Raw genomic sequence first — 19,910 nt, forward strand, 5'->3', positions numbered from 1 at the left:
TCTTTCCTAGGCATTCTTATCCTCTGAGCTATCTCCCTGTGCAAATACGGCCTTTCTGATCTCCTGTGATTGATTGATCTCCAGAGTGTACCTACATGGTGTAAATGTTCACCTTACATGCCTATCTGTTGTTTGACTGGAAGCCACGGGAGCGATTTCAGTTCTAGGCCCAGAAGGTCACTAGGGGCCATAGTCTTCAGGGTTTCACCAGTCTGTGGTAGACCAGTGAGATTGGTCTTTATTATGATGTTGAGTTTTGTTCCACATTTTTCTCCCGCTCTGTCCAGCATCTCCTGCACTAATCCCTTTCTGAGTGATTGGCAGTGGTAGCCAGGTACCATCTAGTTCTTCTGGTCTCGTGTGATCCACTAGTCCCTTGGACTAATTGTTTCCCTGGATCTTTGGTTTACTTCATTCTTCTTTGCTCTGGACAAGGAGAGATCCATTGTTGCACCTGGATGGCCACTTACAACCTTTTATGACCCCCGTTGCTACTCACCAAAGTTTTTGTGTAGTATGTCATGCCTGTTGAGCTTGATGTCCCCTGCAGCCATGGCCCTGAGACCATAAGTCCAACAACTCGCTCCATCATGGTGATTGACTGTGTCTAAGAAATTATCACAACTTGTTCCCCTGTTAGTTCTATTCCTATGGACATTCTTACAGCACATACAAATAACGTACGTAGAAATAACATCTGCCAGCTTTATATATGATCGTGGGTATATTCCCTTTTGCCACTTACCTGAACCTAGTTCATTCCTGAACCTAGTTTTTAATAATGGATTCTTAGATAGGACACCAGAACATGAACAGCAAAAGGCAAAATAGATAAATTGGATCACATGAAAACTTTTGTGCAGCAAAAGACTTTATCAACAAAGTCATAAGCCAACGTACAGATTGGGAGAAAATGTTGGAGAACCATTTGGAGTGGGTGTTTTTGATTTATATTTGATAATAGTTTAATATTCAGTTCAGTGGCAATGGGTAGAGATCTTCATGAGAGCAATCTTAAAACTGTTTTAAATTAGAATTAGTCAAACGGAAGCTATATCCTGTAGGTCATTAGAGATTCTGTTTTCAGGTTCTTGGGCCCAGCCATTTTGTTTGGCTGTGAAATATTGTCTCAACATAAGAGAGGCTTTTTCTAACTGAAAGCAATTCACAGATTCCAGTCTGCCTCTTCATTGACTGACCCAGAGATCCTAGATCCGAGGGCCTAGAGTTTCCGTTAAGTTTGTTATTCCCAGCATGCAAGAGACTTTTCTTTTCTTAAAGAGCTAACACGAGAAACCAAACTCAGTGTCATCAAGTCAGTTCCAACTCATAGAGACCCTCATTGGGTTTCTGAGGCTGTAAACTTTTATAGAAATAGATTGTCCCATCTTCCTTGCTCAGAGCAGCTGATGGGTTTGAACTGCTGACCTTAGGGTTAGCATCCAAATGCCTTATCCACTACACCACCAGAGCTCCTTAAAGAGCTGATGGTAGTCACATATTTGTTTCCTGTCCTTTTCTCTCCCCTCCTCCTAATGTCTTCTCTTGCGAATGCTTCGAGCTCAGAGTAAGTGCTGTTAACAGCAACTCCCCATTGACAGGATGCTACTTAGAGGCTAAGTAGGGCTTTTCGTCTGAGCATTTAAAAATGTTCCAACATATCTGGTCTCCTTTTTTCTAATGAAAGATGGCAAGACCTGGTGTTTTGGAGACCTAGATTGCATGTTTCTTGAGGGCACAGACTATGTCTTCATTGGTGCGCTATCCCTGAAAAGGAACAAGCTGATAGGTGGTGCTCAAATGCTTGTTACTTAAGTGATGAACACACAGTCACAACATGGGATCTATTTCTGGGTTCTGTTTAAACTCTTAAGTAAAACAGAAGCCTTCGAGGAGGAGAGAGACCAGCTCTGATGCCAGAGGAAGCCCTGTCACAGAGAGAGTGGCCGACTCTGGTTCTGGGGTTTTCCCTCTCCATTGGGCTTCTCTCCGTTTGATCCTCTCTGCTGCTTCCAGACGTTCTCCCCTTAGGCAGTTTATGTCTCAACAAGTCTATTCTACTTGTGTAGCTTTTATTAACGGTATGTTCAAACACGTACAAGTAGAGTGAACAGTTGTCAACATGTTGCCAGGCTTGTTTCATTACTTTCCCTACTTTTAAATTTTGGCTGGAGTGTGTGTGTGTGTATATATATATATATATACACATATATGTGTGTGTGTGTGTGTGTGTGTATGTATTATTTTTATTGTGGTGAAAATATACACAACAGAATATTCACCAACATAGCACCTTCCCCATTTATAGCTCAGGGACATTGATGACATTTTTCTTTTTAAATTTTTACTGTGATTTGGGTGAAAGCTTCCAGAACAAATTCATTTTCCATACAGCATATCATATACATTTTGTCTCATGACATTGACTGTAATTCCTCACAATGTAATAGCTCTCTTCCCACTTCTTCCCTGTAGTTACCTCTTCCCTGTGTCCTTCCCTCCCGTGCACTCCTGCCCCCTGAGCTATCTTCCTGCGCAAATACTGCCCTTCTGTTCTGCCACGATTGATTGCTCCAAAGAGTTTATCTATCTGATTTAAATGTTCACCTCATATGCTTGTCTCTTGTTTGGCTGGAAGCTGCAAAAGTGAGTTCAGTTGCAGACCTGCTGAAGGGTAACTAGGGGCCATAGTCTCCAGGGTCTCACCAGGCTCTATCAGAGTGGCAAACCTGGTCTTTATGATTTTGAGTTTTGTTCCACATCCCTTTGAGTGGTTGACAGTGGAAGCTGGGCACCATCTATTTCTTCCAGTCTCATGGTCATATAGGCTGAGAAACGAATGGTCTACCATTCCCTGGGACTAATTATTTCCATGAATCTTTGTTTTTCTTCATTCTTCTTTGCTCTGGATGAGGAGATACCCATTGTTGCATCTAGATGGCTGCTTGCAAGCTTTTAAGATCCCAGCCACTCCTCACCAAAGTAGGATGTAGAACAACGTTTTCATGTAGTATGTTATGCCAATTGAGCTTGATGTCCCCTGTGACCATGGTCCCAAGGCTGCAGGTCCAATTACTCACTCGCTCTGGGTAGCTGGCTGTGGCCAAGAGGCCACCATAACCTTGTCCCTTGTCAGCTCTGCTATACACCTGGGCATTCTTACAGTACATATGAACAGGCATGTAGAAGCATTGTCTGCTAACCCCATACATGGTCACGGGCATGCTCTCTGCTGCCTCAGCATACCTGATTGTTCAGCCTGTCCACCCATCCATCCACCCGTAGATCAGTGTTTGCCATCACTGACAACCTAGTACCGTACATGCAACATGGTTCATCTTTGTTGTCTGTACATCCCATATACCTCTCTACATCTTCCTCTTCCTTAGTGTTACTGTGTTGATTACTCACATCTGGTACATTGCCCTTCCCTTCACCCAGATCAATGCTTGTCTCTACCGATCTAGCAGCGTTCCCTTCCCTCCCTTCCCATCCCTGGTAACCAACAAAGGAAGCTTCCTTCCATATATAAACCTTTCCCTGATTTTTTATAATAGTGAACTAATGCAGTATTTGTGATGACATTTTTCATGTTGTGCCACCATTATTGCTATCCTTTTCCAACATATTCTACCACCATTAACATAAACTCAATGCCCTGTAAACAAAAGCATCCCCTTTCCTTTTTTGCTTCCTCCTAATAATCCACTAATAATCTTTCATTTTATATATATATGTATATATATGTACACATATGTATACATGTTATATATATGTGTGCATATATTATATGTTATATATATATGTTAGATATATTTTATGCCTAACATATATATATATATGTGTGTGTGTGTGTGTGTGTGTGTGTATTTATTTTATTTTATTTTTTTAAACCTATCTAGGAATTTTCCATCCCCTCTTCTACAATCCCTGGTAACCAACAAAGTTTTTTTCCATGTATAAACCTTTCCATGCCTTTTTACAGTAGTGGACTAATACAATATTTGTCCTTCTGTGATTGAGTTATTTCACTCAGCGTAATGTCCATCCATGTTATGCGGTGTTTAGGAGATTCTACATTATTCTTTAGTGTTGCATAGTATTCCATTGTTTGTGTGTGCTACAGTTTGACTATCTGTTCCTCCTTTGATGGGCACTTAACCTCGTTTCTGTCTCTTTGCTATTGTGAATAGTGCTGCGGTGAACATGAGGGTGTATGTATCTATTCATGTCCTGGCCCTCACTATTTAGCACATGCACCCAGTAATGGGATGGCTAGATCAAGTGGCATTTCTTTTTAAGAAATCTTGGGTGGAGTATTTTAAAAAACAAATCCCAAGCATTCTATTTAATTTTTCTACCTGTAAATACTTAGTATGTATCTGTAACAAATAAGAACTTTAAAAATATATAGATGAGCGTGGTACTCTTACCATTAGTAACAGAATTAATACTAATTCCTTGATATTTTGTAATAGCCAGTCCTATACCCAGATTTCCCAATTGTCTCAAATGGGTTTTCACTGCTTGTGTGAACTGGGTTCTGAACAAGATCCCCACACTGTATTTGGTTGTCATGTGTCTCTTTTCTGTGACAGTGAGATGCCTTGCTTTCTTCATTTGGCACATTGTTACCTCATGATATTTAACTTGTCCTCTGTTCCTTGAATTTCCTGTGAAGAGGCAATTATCTCTAGACTTCATTAGACTCAGGGTCAGTTGGGGGCAAGAAGACTTCTCAGGTGTCACTATGTGGTGTACTTTGCCTTATCATGTCGTAGCCTGTCAGGTGACCCAATTTTGGTTATGCTCAGATTGATCTGTGGGATCAGGTGGGGTCCCACTGGGCTGTTATTGCCTTCGACCAGATGGGGTCCCACTAGGCTGTTACTGCATTGGATCAGGTGAGGCTCCCGTGGGCTGTTAATGCCTTGGACCAGGTGGAGCCCCACTGGGCTGCTGCTGCCTTGGATCAGTGGGGCCCTGCTGGGCTGCCCTACTGTTATTGTTGTTGTTACGTGCTGTCGAGTCGGACCCGATTCATAGCGACCCTTCCTTGGGTTTCCGAGGCAGTATCACTACGGAAGTAGATTGCCCCATCTTCCTTCCGAGGAGTGGCTGGTGGGTTTGAACCACCAGCCTTCTGGTTAGCAGTCAAGTGCCTTAGGCACTACGCCACCAGAGCTCCTGGCTGCCCTGCTACTACTGCCCTACTCCCCTGTGGTATGACCTGGGACTCTGGCTGCCTGAGAGCTGTCAGTCATTCCCCTCTTCTTCCACCACATCTCAGCCTGCTGCAGATAGAGCACCTCCTAGATTATTTCCCGTTCATAGACCATGGAGGGAAATTTTTGTTACTGCTTTCCCATAGCTTAGGCTGGTACCAGGTTTGGGATTTTTAATTCTAGATGGGCCAACTTGGTGGTAACACTTTGTCTTTCACCTGTCAGGACTGTGAGGGAGCAAGAGAGTCATAATCGAAAGAGCGCCAGCTTCTGCGACGTCTCTTCCAGCCCTTCCCTGCCAAGTCGTGCGCTACCTGCAGAGGAAGTGAGGAGCCAGGCCTCTGACGATAGCTCCTTGGGCAGGAGCGCCAACATCCTGATGATCCCACACCCTCATCTGCACCAGTATGAAGTCAGCAGCTCCTTGGGCTACACCAGCACACGAGGTCAGAGTGCTGCAGCCCGGAAGCTGCACAGGCCGGAGCACCTCCTCTCTGTGTGTGTGTGTGGGAGGGTGGGAAGTGGAGGGCAGTGATTCAGTGTGGGCTGTCGGCCCCACCAGTGAGTTAATTCCTTTGCCAGCACAATGGGTAGGAGAGTATGAATCGCCTTAGCTGTTACGTGTGTGTGTGATGCTATTTTTGTTGTTACCTTTTCTTCCCTCTCACCATAGCCATGTACCTTTCCTTTCTATTACTGTAGAGCTTTTCTTAGGCCTGGGGTGTAGGTGTTTGTTCATTTCATTGCCAATTCCATCAGTACTGTCCTTAAAACAGCCTCTGTCCTAGATGCCATTTTAAGATTTTTCCTAGCAGCTAGTTACGTGTTCACCTGTCTTTCTCCAACACACACAGGTGCTACTTTTCTTGTATTTAATTGTGTCCACCCAATAGCACCTGCGCTTACAGTATGTAGGCCCCTCTGGACTTTTTTTTAAAACTTTATCTTGAAATAATTATGAATTCATAGGAAGTTGCAAAAAATAATATACCGGGCAGTCCTTGTGTAGTCTTCACTCACTTTCCTCAGTGATAAGGAAATTCTTGTGTACTTATAGTGCAGCATCAAAAGCAAGGAGTTAGCATTGGTTCATTTCTGAGCTTCTTCGGATTTCACCAGTTTTCCACATACTCATTTGTGTGTGTATGCATGGATTTCTGTTTAGTTTTATCACACGTGTAGATTGATGTAACCACTGCAGAAGAAAGATGTAGAACCGTTCTGTCACTGCAAGGCTCCCTCATGCTACCCCTCATAGCCACACTCTCCCACCTATCTCTTCTCCTCCGTAATTTCCTTATTTCAGGAATGTTATCTAAATGGAAGCGTAGACCACCTGACTTGATTACCAGCATAGGGATGTTACGTAGACATAGCTGCCTCCCGTCACCCTGAAAGGATTCCCCGAGGACATGGAGTGTTTGCTGAGACCCAGCATGTTGATGGGGATGCCACTGGTTCTTGGGACCTGAGGGCTGGGGAGCAGGGCCTGTTTGTCCATTAGGCACCAAAGGCACTTTACCAAGGGTCTGTGAAAACTTTTCAGTGCTGAAAACCCTTTGTTAATGATTTGAAATGTAAAAAAATTTTAAAGGACAAAGTAGCAGATACTTAATTAAATGGCTATATAATGTAACCTTATGTCACCTACATTAAGTTTCCCATTCAAGATAATTTGAATATATTTGAAAATTTCTAGGTTAGCTTTTTCCCACTTTTGGAAATTTCTAAATTTGCTTGACAGTTAATCCCATTTTCCTGAAAATATTCTTAGAAGAGGCCATAGCAAAAGCTAAATTCAACCACGTGATGTGTGCCATCCAGTTAATTCCAGTTCATAGTGACCCTGTATGACAGGGCAGAATTACAACATAGGACGTCCTAGGCTGGAATCTTTATAGGAGCAGATCACCATGTCTTTTCCCCCATGGAGCAGCTGGTGGGTTTGAACTACCAGCTGAGTACTTAACCACTGAGCCACTAGAGCTTCTAAACCAAACATTTTTTAAAAAACCCAAACAAAGCCCATTGCCATTGAGTCAATTCCAACTAACAGTGACCCTACATGACAGAATAGAAGTGCCCCGCAGGGTCCACGGCTGTAATCTTTTAAAAAATATATATATATATATTTATTTATTTATATTGTGATTTGGGTGATTTACAGAGCAAATACACTTTCCATACAGCAGTTCACATAAACTTTGTCTCGTGTCATTGACCACAGTTTCCCACAATGCAACAGCTCCCCTCCCACTTCCTCCTCATAGTTACCTCTTCCCTGTGTCCATCCCTCCATGGACTCCTGCCCCCTGAGCTGTCTCCCTGTGTATAAGCAGCCCTTCTTTCTCCCATGATTGTTCTCTCCAAGGAGAGTATCTACTTGAGGTAAATGTTCAACTCATATGCTTGTCGTTTGTTTTGCTGGAAACTACAAGTGTGGGTTCAATTCCAGACCTGAAGGGCAGCTAGGGGCCATAGTCTCAGTGGTTCCACCAGGCTCTGTCATACCAGCTAACCTGGTCCCCGCTCCCCTTTTTTTTCTTCCCTCCAAATGATTTTGAGTTTTGTTCCACATTGTTCTCCCTCTCTATCAGGGATCTCCTACATAGATCCCCTTCCAAGTGGATGACAGTGGTAGCCATGGCTGTAATCTTTATGGAAGTAGATTGCCACATCTTCTCCCACAGAGCAGCCAGTGTGTTCAAACACTGACCTTCTGGTTGTCAACCAAGGACTTTACCATTATACCAACAGCATTCCTAAAGCAAACATCAATCCCTTAAAAACGTTTGTTATTCTAAAAGGCAGAGCTCCTCTTTGCCTTATTGTTCTTAATCCAAAGAACTTTGAAAGCATTTTTTTTTTTTTTTTAATTATCTCAATAGTGTCATTGGTTTCGTGTCTTTTAGTGATACCTGGGAGTTATTGGAAAAGCCAAAAGGTAATTCACTGGAAGTTTGTAAGGCAACATTGGGATATCTTACAGGCCTTTACTTCCCTGTTCTCTGTTATGTTCAAGGATTCTCCCCGCAACTACTCACCCAGTGTAACACAGAAACACTTCTCTCCCCTGTACCCCCTGTCATTGAGTTGATTCCAACTCGTACGACTCTCATTGGGTTTCAGGGCTGTAAATCTTGATGGAAGTAGATTGCCTCATCTTCCTCCTGTGGAGCAGCTGGTGGGTTTGAACCACCAACCATCTGGTTAGCAGCCAAATGCCTTACCCTCTATGCCACCAGAACTCCTTTCTCTCCCCTCTATAGCCCCTATTTCTTCCCTCCTGGTGTAGCCTAAGCAGCTGCTGACTTCTGTGCAGGTGCAAATGTGGGATCATTTTTGACCCACTTTATCCCTTAGTCCTAGTTTTTTCTTTTTAAAGTTCATACGTACTTACCCTTTTAAATTGCATTTTCTCCTGTTATTTCCATAAGTAACTAGAACTTACTCTTTTTTATTGGGTAAACTAGAGCTTACATTCATTAGTTTACGATCAAGCATACATCTTTCATAAAGATCTACATGTTCTCTTCTTGCATTCAGATCATCTTGAGGAAATAAATATCACTCTGCACCAGGTTCTGTGGTAGGTACAAGGAAGATAATGGTGGATCAGACAGGTTCCTTATGCCATGGAGTTTCCATCAGTTAGATCCACTTTTTAGTCTAGGTGGTTGCTTAGTAAACGTGGGATGTGCACAAGGGGAGTTAGTTGTGGGGTTCAGCTCTTTGATCTGTTCAGGTTATACAGTTTGCTGTCCCCGTTTCCCCAATAGGGACCTGTCTGCCAGTGAATAGGACACATTGAATCTAAATATCATGCTGGCTGTTTTCTTAGTCAAGACTAGATGCATCCTTTTCTCCAAGTTTTTTTTTTTTTTAAACATGATGACATTTTATTTCTTATGTCAAGCGAGGCAGTGGTAGGTGGGCCTGATGTACCTAGTCATTCAGGGCCCCAGGCTCCTTCTATCCTAAGATGCCAATACTGGTCTCCAGAATCACCACAGAAGAGGAAGAGAGAATGGAGCTCTTGCATGAATTCCTTTGTGGTCCAGGCCTGGATTTGGAGCGTGTCACTTCCACCTCTGTTCTCTTGCCAGTGCTCAGTTACATGGCCCCACACAAAGAGACTGAAAGCTATAGTTTTATATGTGCAAGAGGAAAAGCAAATGGGTTTAGTGAACATATGGAACTGTTTTCTGTTTTGGAGACCAAATATCAGTTTTGACTGTTAGGGAGACGTTTCGGCCCCACAATTCAGTCACTGCATCCAGCTCAGAGTCCAAGGTCTCCAGGTGGCGGTCTTTCCCGTCAGGTTCGGATGTGTCTTCACTGGAGCTGGTACTTCAGGAGTTGGCACCCCTTCTCCCAAGTAAAGGCCTTTGTGTCTTATCGTTCGGAGATTTCCCTCCTTTTACCCCTTTGCGTTTATGATAGCCAGCATTCCTGCCAGCTTTGGCCTCTGTCTCCCTCGCTCTGGTTTCACTGTGCTTCTGTGCTTTCTCTTTGTGCCTCAATTGCGCGACAACGGGCAGACGTCCTGGAGAACATGGCGGAGCCCCCACAGCGAGACTCCAGCGCTCCGGGGAGGTTCCACGTGGGCAGCGCGGAGTCCATGCCGCGCGTCCGGCCAGGGGGACACACACCCCAGCGAGCGCTGATTAACCCCTTCGCCCCCTCACGAATGCCCATGAAGCTGACTTCCAACAGAAGACGCTGGATGCACACCTTCCCTGTGGGTAAGTTGGCTGCTCAGGAAAGAGCATGGGCGAGGCGCGCTTTAGTCCTGGTCCTCAAGCACCAGTCAGCCATGAGTCCTCGGTCAAGTATCTCAGTTTCTCTGAGCCTCTGTTGCCCAGCCCACTTTGCCTATAGGAGGGTGTTAGGAGGATCTTGGAAGGCACACTTGGGAACAGGCTTTGCACCCATAAGTAGCTGTGAGCCTAAGGGCTTCTTTTTCTCTGTTTGTTGCGTACTTTCCTTCCTAAGACTAACGCCTCTCATCCTTGTTTATTCCTTCTTTTCCTTGTGTGCCCTGGATATTGGTACTCTGGTCTTAGCTACACAGAAATCAAGTTATTTCCTTTCAGGGGTCTCTAACAACTGAAACGTTTTGTTCCCCCAAATTCACTTTTTCCTAGCTCATTGCTTTTGATCTGTGTTCTGTCCTGAAAGAGATGACAGTGAGGTTTTATAAAGCTGTGGCTAAAATTAAACTTCAGCTTAATGGGCTTTTACTGGGTTGGGAAGAAGCAGATGTTTTAAACTCCAGGATTTTGTTAATGGAAACCATCCTGCTGGATGCCTGGAAATTTCCAGTTATTTTCTTGTGCACTTGGTTCAGTGTTAGAAAGTTAATGCTTGAGAAATGAACCTGGCTCATTTGGCTGTAGTTGGGGATCATAGCCAACCTCCTCATCTCTGCCGTAATCAGTCTTTCTGCATGTTTCTTTCTGGTGTCCCTTTTCATTGTTATCCCCGCTGGCTCCCGTCCAGTTCTCTTCAGAAGCTTCTTCCATGACCTTCGGATCTTCTTGCTTCTGTGCTTATCTTTCTCCCACCCATGGTGCTCACAGTAGCTAAAACGATATTCCCCCAAACACTGCTTACTTGGATTCACCCTCCTACCCCCCGACCTTCTAATCGTGAATGCGCTCCGTTGCCAGGCTCTCAACTTTCCATCTCTTGTTTTTTCAGAGGCCCTTATCTTGCCCAAACTAACCTTGTGGTCTGCTGCCCATATTTTGCCTCTTCTGTGTCTAGAATTTCATATGTATTATTTCTTCTGCCTGTAATGCCCTCTCCTTCAACCTCTGCTAATCTTGTTCAATAGTCAGCTCTCAAAATTCTTCTCTTCTGGGAAGCCTTTCTCAATAGATTGACTAATCGTGATTTACCTTCTCTTTGCACCCCTTTTTGTACCTACCTATCTTCTGCTTCTTGGAGTCACAATTGTTACTATCATTTAGGTCTTTCGCTCATGTTTTCCTTCTCAGTTTTTTTGGTGTTAAACCTCGTGGGAAGGGGCCTTGCCTCCCATTCTTCTGTGTCTCCCTGTGGAACCTCAGGCGACCTGTGTTAGATCGAATCTATTCTTAATACACGGAACAGGATGACAGACAGCAGGGGAGCTCCTGTTTGGCAGGAGAGGTGTCCTCTGGGGGCAAGAGGGTCCTTTGTATTAGGTTCCTCTGTAGTGTGGCCATCTTTCAGCCTCTCCAACACCCATGTCCCAGCAGCTGGAGAGAAGGAAGATTGGAGTTACGTGCACAGCACTAGCTGTCGGGTGGGAATGATGCTCAGTGGATCTTTGTCTGGGTAGGACCATCCGGAGAGGCCATCCAGATCCATCACCAGACCCGACAGAACATGGCGGAACTGCAGGGCAGCGGGCAGAGGGACTCAACCCACTCCTCTGCAGAGCTGCTGGAGTTAGCGTATCATGAAGCTGCCGGAAGGTGAGGATATGCACCTTTCCAGGAGGTACCTTGAGTACACTTTCTGGCACCCAGGAGGACAGTGTGCAGGACAGACTGCTGGGAAACTCCCCTGCCGATAAAACTTGAAAAGACAGGGAGATCTGGCCTCTCCTTTCTTAGTTCATCGTGAGACAAACAGCCTGGCATTTTTACGTGTCATGTTAGCTGGGCCTGGCTTTAGGTTTATTGTGAATCCAAAATGCATTTAGTGAACCTCAAACAGGGGTTTATTGAAAACTCCAGTCAAGGGTGACAGCAAGAGGAAAAGCTTTGGTCCTGGCACGGTGAGACAGGTGCTGCCTGCTGTGTGTTTCAGGCAGTCTCACTCACATGTCTGGTTTTATGGTCATTGAGAAATGCCACTGTTGAGTTTAGAAGAGGTTAATACTAAAAACAGTATACAAATTGAGATCTGTGTTTATGGAAACAGGTCTTTTGTGAAACCAGAGCTCTGAATGTGTTGTAAGGCTTCCTCAGAGGGTCATTTAGGAAGAGAGTCATTTGCACCTTGACAAGGCCAGGCTCGCTGTACCTGTGATGCTTGGCAGAGAGCAATCTCTGAACCTCTTTTTGGTCATTTTGACATACAGAGATGGATGAGGGCTCAAAGGAGGACACGAGTCTCTATCCCTGCGTTTAAGCACCTTACAGCCTCCTCCTGTGGGTGCTGGTAAGGAGGGATGTAGGACAGAAGGGACAGGTGGTTTGGTTAGGCAGTGGGAAAGTAGCAGGGTGCCAGGGCAGGAGACTAGAGATGGCAGGTAAACCAAGCCCTGCAACCTGCAAGCCTTTGATAGAGATCCCAGTGGCCAAATAGACTGGTTCTTGATGACAGTTCCAATATACAGGGGTAGCAGGATTAAAAAAGGTGATGATCTTCATTAAGCCAGGTGGCTGGGCTCTGTTCTCTGCAGGCACAGCACTTCCCGCCAGCCTGGTGACAGCATGCCCTTGAACTTCAGTGGAACAGAAGAGCTTTCTGTCAGCCTGCTTAGCAACAGTGGTGCAGGTAACCAATCGGAGGGTAACAGTCGGGACGCTCAGAACAGGCTCACATCTAGAAACGTCCTGCGAGCCAGAAAGCAGGGCCGTGTCTATTTTGGGATCGTTTCAGTCACAATTTTGAGTGGCCCATTTAGAAGCAGTGCTAGATAATGCGTGGGGTTATAGATGGGCTGCACGGGACATTTTTAGCCTGGAACATGTTGGTCAAGCCACATTTGTCATTGGTCTGCCAGTGAGTCACAGTGGAGGGCTGCCTAAGGCTTGGTGTGGGGCTGACACTGAGGATGAGACAGGAGTAGTCTCTGACTTTAGAGGAACTTTCACCTGGGGGCAGGAGCAACCCCATCCCATAAAATCAGAAGAGACCCAGAGGGGAATTGCGGTTGTGACTGTGAGATTGGAAAAGAGAAGCGGGGCAGAGTAGCTTGGTATAAGTGGGCAGGCGCCACAGACTGCTGGGTACAGTATGGTTAGGTGAGGTGTTAGAAGGTGAGCATTCCTGGAGGTGTAGGAGGACAGTAAGAACTTACAGTAATAAAGATTTCATGCTTTTGGAAGCACATTTGTTTCTGTTATACTGTCATTCCAGCACATCAGAAATTATTAACCATTTTTACACATGGATGACTTAGTACCCAGAGATGTAGAAATATTAAACTAATGTCTTAAGCTAGTTTCCTTCTTTAGGCACTAAAAATAATGTGTTCATTTCAAACATGCATTAAAATCCACTCTTTTTGGTTCTTCATCTGATGGTACTATTCAGGGTACCTTTAAGGGTACAGTGGTACATTAGTTTGGATGGCTGGAGGCAGATTTTGGAGAGCTTCCAAAGACAGGATTTCTACAAAATGAGTGTAGAAAACAAAACTGGGAGAAAAAAATGGGCCACTACGTTCTGCCTTAATGTTCTATAAGTTCACTCTTATCTTTCCTGCCTTAGAGTTCTGTAAGTTGACTTGCATCTCTAAACTTTAGTGGAAGTGAAGTTGTGTAAAATTAATTAATCGAGTTTCTCTTCATTCATTGACAGATTCATCTGATGATAGTCCTAGAGGCCTATGGTTCAGGCTTGGGAAGTGGGTTAGCAATAAGAGAATCTCTAAAGGATTAAGATACTATTCATTGATTCGTTTATTTTAAGTGGGGAAAACAACTTGAATAAAGGCTTGGGGATGAGAAAGATACTTACCCTTGACATCTGTGTGCCCTTGCCCACAGAGTGCTGAAAATGTTACTGGCTGCAAGACTCTGTTAAATTGCCTTCCGAAAATGATAAAAACAGTGTTTTTACCAAGGAGCTATGTTTTTAGGAACCTAGAGTTTGAGCCTCCTAGGTAATTTGGGGTAGACTTGCACTGAAGAGGGTTATTCTGGGGCTTACTGGACAACACACTGAGCTGGTTTCACTGGTGTCTAAGAAAAAAAACAGAAACTGTTGCCACTGAATCTATTCTGACTTGTAGCAACCCTACAGAACAGAGTAGAATTGCCCCTAGAGTCTCCAAGGCTGTAATCTTTATGGAAGCAGACTGCCTCATCTTTTTCCTGTGGAGCGACTGGTGGTGTCAAACTGCCGATCTTTCAGTTGGTTAGCAGCTGAGTGCTTAACCACTGCGCCACCAGGGAGCCTTTCACTGGTGCCTAGAAATTACAGCTTCAGATGGTCGCGGTGATGGGAATGACACTGGTTAGTTCTGGAGTGGTTCCAGACCTAGGGAGCTCAGGTAGACCAGATGATTCCCCAGAAGGCGAGCCTGTCAGAAATTTAACTCTACTCTGGGGAAAAGAAGGCGCTTTGGTGGTGTAGTGCCTAAGGCATTTGACTGCTAACCACTCTGCGGAAGGAAGGCTGGGCAGTCTGCTTCTGTAAGGATTTACCACCTCAGAAAGCCAAAGGAAGTCGCTGTGAGTTGGAATCGACTCAATGGCAGTGAGTTTGATTTTGGTTTTTCTCTGGGGAATGTTTCAAAGAACCTTCATTTGGCAGTGGCTGTGCAGGATCCTCGGATGACACCAATCCTCTGAGCTGAAGAGTTCCCTGGCACACACACAAAACGTTTGCCCCAACCTGGATCCCTGGCTCAGCCTTCTCCCTCTTGACTTCCTGATTGATTCACCTGATGGACCACTCTGCTTGGATGACCCCAAGTACCTTATCATTATTGACAGTGCAACTTATGTCTCCCTGTTGTCCAAGCCCACCCTTCCTCTTCTGTTTCCTCTTTCTTCTCTGTCTTCATTTATTGACAGCCCGTCCCTATTTTTACTGCCGTTGCTTTTGTTTAGACCACTGTCATTTCTGCCCAGCATTAGCCCTTAGCCTTGTGGGTGATCTTCCCACTGTGTCCTCATCCTCTCTGGTTCATCTTGCATGCTGTCACAGATAAAATCTCTCCAAATGCAAGATTAATCAGCCGTTCCCCCCTGCATGTCAGCTCTCAGTGGTTCCTCATGGACTATGATGCTGGTTGTCACCAGGCTCCTGCCTTTGTATCTTCATCTGCCACCACTTCCACATAGCACTGCCTGTGGACGCAGAGCAGGCTCTAGAGTTGTAGGATGTCAGCCCTGACTCCACCCCTGGCTTTGGGGCCTTTGGGCAAGTTACATAACCTCTGTGTAGCTCAGTTTCTTCATCTGTGAAGAGAATGCTTATGTTACATATGATCCATGTTAAGTGCCAAGAACAGTGCTTGGCACCCATATAGTGAGTGCTTAGCAAGTGGTAGCTGTCACTGTTGTTGTTTTTGTTGGATGAGTGTATTTTCTTTCCCAGCCATTGCTTGTGGCTCCTCAAGGAACTATGTCTTCATATGCCTTTCCATGGACTAGACTCTCTGTATGGAAGATGCTGCTTCTCTGTCTTTACCTCCTTTTCTTGTCTCTATGACAGGTGTCACCTAGGTTTCTGTGATTCAGATTGAATAATACCTCCTCTTTGAAGGCCTCTTGGGTGGTCCTGTCTCTTCCCCACACCCTCCCAGGAGATGTTTCCACACAGCTCCATGTGTGTAATTCGGTTGTGCAACTCAGTAGGTCGTGATCCCACTGTTTCAGCGTCTTTCTCCCCTAGACTGAAGGAGCTTATCTTCAGGCATCTTCTCCCGACAGTGTTCAGCTCTTTTATTGACCAGTGCATTTTATTCTTCCAAGACCAAGCTGCTGTATGTGAGAAGCATTCGAACGACCCACATCTTTAATCGGTTTAATTGGTATGTGAGTGTTGCGTTATGTAAGTATGTTCCTAGAATGTTTAGCTTCTTATGAAAGGCGTGAGCTCCTTGAGCCAGCTCTCTGGTCCTGGTGATATATATAAGCAGTGGCACCCTCACCCTTGGCCCATGCTTTCTGACTAGTAGCGTATGACTTTCAAAGAGTCATGAGGCAGTAGTCCTCACATGGGAATTGGATTTCCATTTTTGACCCTGTGCAGCCTGCTCAATTGTGTTAACCAGCCACAGAAAGAAAGATAAAATCATTCTTAAGATTTATTACCACATGCAGTAACCAGTTAACGAGTGCAGCTTGTCAGATCTGTCTTCAGGCTATACCCAGAATCTAGCCATATCTCATCACCTCCACCAGTCCTATCCTGGTCCAAGGTGCCATCACTTCTGCCTGGATTGTCATAGTAGCCTGCTAACTGGTCTCTTGGCTTCCTCCCTTTCTCAGGGCGGTCTTAGTTTTACTTCATTGCCCCACATCATTGTTAACAGTCACCATTCAGTCTCCAAGGTCTGCTGCTTGGATGGAATAATACATGACATGAGCTCACTTCCATAGCTTGCTCTCTAATTCCTTCAGGTGGTACTTGAAATGCCATGTCCTGTCCTGGCACTCCATACCCATCTTCCCTGCCTAATGTTTCTTCATGGCATGTATCACCAGTTGACATATGAGATTTCTAAATTTTATGTTTTTTATTGTAAGCTCCATGAGAACAGGGATTTTTGTTTTGTCCATAGCTTTACATCAGTTCTTAAAACTATTCTTGGCACATATTAGATGGCTGAATGAATGCTAAAAGCCTTCTGAGGTTAACATCTCTTTCTACTTAAGAATGATTATATTTTATTTTTTTAATGCTTTTTTTCTCTCCCTTATCACCTTGTTGAATAGTTATCTGGGTTTGTTTCCTCAAAGACTTGGACAGCTTTTTTCCTAACTTACTTGGTTTTGAAGTGACTTTCCTTCCAAGTCATTCTCCATCTCCATAGAATATGATCTGCTTTCCTCAAATTCACTAAACTCTTATCCATTCCAGAAATGTTCATTGAACTCTAGGACACTGTGCTAAGGGCTGAGAAACAAAAGTAATTAAGACACTCACTCTTCAGCCTGAGAACGTTGGCTCATTAACCAGTTGGGATTCTATTTGAAGTAGTTCCACGTAAAGTAAATGGGTGAGAGGAAAACCTTCTTGTGGGAAGTTGGACTATGAGTGGTTCTGGTGATACGTTGTGCTTTGAACACGTGATCACTGCTAAAGTGTACTCTGCTAGATGAGAGAGTGTGAGGTGACGGGAAAGTCCTGGATCAAAGCCCTAACCCTTTTCCTCACTGGCACTTGGTAGTTGGCCTTCAGCCTCTCTTGAGCCTCAGCTTCTTAACTTGTGTCATGGGCATTACATACCTGCCCGTTTGCCCCACAAGGCTGTAGCCAGGATTAAAAGTAGATTGTGTTTGTTAAGGGCAAGATTGCCGTGTCAATCCTTGTTTTGTGGCTAGGTATGGCATTCAAAGAAAAACAAAACAGCTTGTTAACATTTTATTCATTAAAAAGCAGAAAAGAAAACAGGAAAACCTCATCTGTGACCCACCTTCACCCCCCCTAGGTGGACAGTTGGCACCGTCTGTAGGCACTCATGCATGACTCGGGGTGCCTCGTGCATTTGGACGTGATTCATGTGTGACTAATGGCTCACAGTGAGTGGCATCTCCGGGATTTTCTGTCCTGGCTCTGTAGAATTTCATTTTTGAGCTCCTGTTGGTAGGGGTCTCATAGGTCTGCTGTCCACATATTTTCACCACACTGCCCAGCAGGGACCAGGTAGTTGGTTGTGTTCGATCGTTTTTATCCCTCTGTCTCTTTAACTGGACACCACCTGGAGGTGCTCTAGATAATCCTGAAGAAGAAAATGAGTAAATGCCCTATTTTCTTTCTCCTTGGTGCTGGGACTCAAAATCTGCAACGTGGTATTTGTGCTGAGTTTCAGGTGCATGTTGCAGATTTGGCCTGAGAGCTGAGATAAAAGGTAAATCATAACATAGTCACGCTAGAAGAAAGGGACTTCACAGGCACTCCCCCAGGCCAGGCCGGCTCTGTATGGAGAAACGCCATCTCTGTAGCCCGAGAGAAAAATCACCTGGCCTCAGGCACAGTCCTTTTTCTTTTTTCTTTTAAAATTTTTATTGTGATTTGGGTGAAAGTTTACAGAGCAAATTCATTTTCCGTACAGTAGTTCATACACATTTTGTTTCATGACATTGACTGCAATTCCTCACAGTGTAACAGCTCTCTTCCCACTTCCTCCCTGTAGTTAGCTCTTCCCTGTATCCTTCCGTCCCATACACTCCTGCCCCCCCAGCTGTCACCCTGTGCAAACTCTGCCCTTCTGTTCTCCCACATTTGATCACTCCAAAGAGTGCATCTACCTGATGTAAATATTTACCCCACATCCCTGTCTGTTGTTTGGCTGGAAGTCACAGGAGTGAGTTCAGTTCCAGACCTGAAGGGTAACTAGGGGCTGTAGTCTCCAGGGTCTTACCTGGCTGGCCCTATCAGACCAGCAAACCTGGTCTTTTTTTTTTTTTTTTTTTTTAATGACTTTGAGTTTTATTCCAAATTGTTCTCCCACTCTATCTGGGATCTCCTGCACTGGTCCCTTTCTGAGTGACTGACATTGGTAGCGAGGCACCATCTAGTTCTTCTGGTCTCATGGTCATATAGGCTGAGGATGCCATGGTCTACTAGTCCCTTGGAGTTACTGTTTCCTTGTGTCTTTGGTTTTCTTCATTCTTCTTTGCTCTGGACAAGAGAGACCTGTTGTTGCATCTAGATGGCTATTTGCAAACTTTTGAGACCCCAGTTGCTACTCACCAAAATAGGATGTAGAACAGTGTTGTTGTGTAGTATGTTTAGCCAGTTGAGCTTGATGTCCCCAGTGAATGGTCTCAAGCCCAGAGATCTAGCTACTCCGTCAGGGCAGTGGCTGTGGCCAAGAACCTGCCACAGCCTTGTCCCTTGTCAGCTCTACTCTATACCCAGACATTATTATGTTGTTGTTGTTATTTGCCGTCGAGTCAGCCCCAACTTATAGCGACCCCTCTTTGGGTTTCCGAGGCAGTATCACTACGGAAGTAGGGTTGCCCGACCTTCCTTCTGAGGAGTGGCTGGTGGGTTTGAACCGCCAGCCTTCTGGTTAGCAGTCAAGTGCCTTAGGCACTATGCTAACAGAGCTCCCAGACATTATTATAGCACATACAAATATGCTTGTAGAAACATCGTCTCAGGCATAGTCTTTAAACGTGGTCTGGGAGCAGGCCCAAAGGGCCTATACAGATAAAGTCCTTCTTGGCCTTGAGATAAACAATCAGAGAATACATTCAGCCTCCATGACTCTGAACAGATGTCAAAAGAAACAGAACTGAAATGACTCCTCTCAGCATCGGCTCTCCATTGTATGTGTCTGGCATTGAAGTTTGAGAGTCAGGTTTCATTCCCAAATGTTGAATAGGGACACAGCTAACTGACCACGAGGTCTCACCTCTGTTATGTTAGGTTGTTGAGGGTCTTCACAGGTCAACAGTGAGTTTACTGGCTAAAAAATAAAGCCTCCAAGGCAGAATCTATGGGAGAGGCAGTGTGGTTGCCATGGGCTGCATGGGCACTGTATGTAAGTAGCCTGCAAGCCCGCTGCCATCAAGTCGATTCTGACTCATAGCAACTCCCATAGGGTTTCCAAGGCTGTCAGTCTTTATGGAAGTAGATTGCCTCATCTCCTTCCTGCAGAGCAGCTGGTGGGTGAACCTCCAACCTTTTGGTTAGTAGCCATATGCCTTACCCACTGCACCACTAGAGCTCCTTACGTAGCTTACTCAAAAACCAAAACCAAACTCACTGCCATCAAGTTGATTCTTAATCATAGCGACCTGTATTGGGTTTCCAGGGCTGTAAATCTTTACAGAAGCA

Source organism: Orycteropus afer, unplaced genomic scaffold (genome assembly GCF_000298275.1).
Source record: "Orycteropus afer afer isolate SDZICR_OR568_19922 unplaced genomic scaffold, OryAfe1.0 scaffold00420, whole genome shotgun sequence".
In the NCBI taxonomy this organism is placed as follows: Eukaryota; Metazoa; Chordata; class Mammalia; order Tubulidentata; family Orycteropodidae; genus Orycteropus; species Orycteropus afer.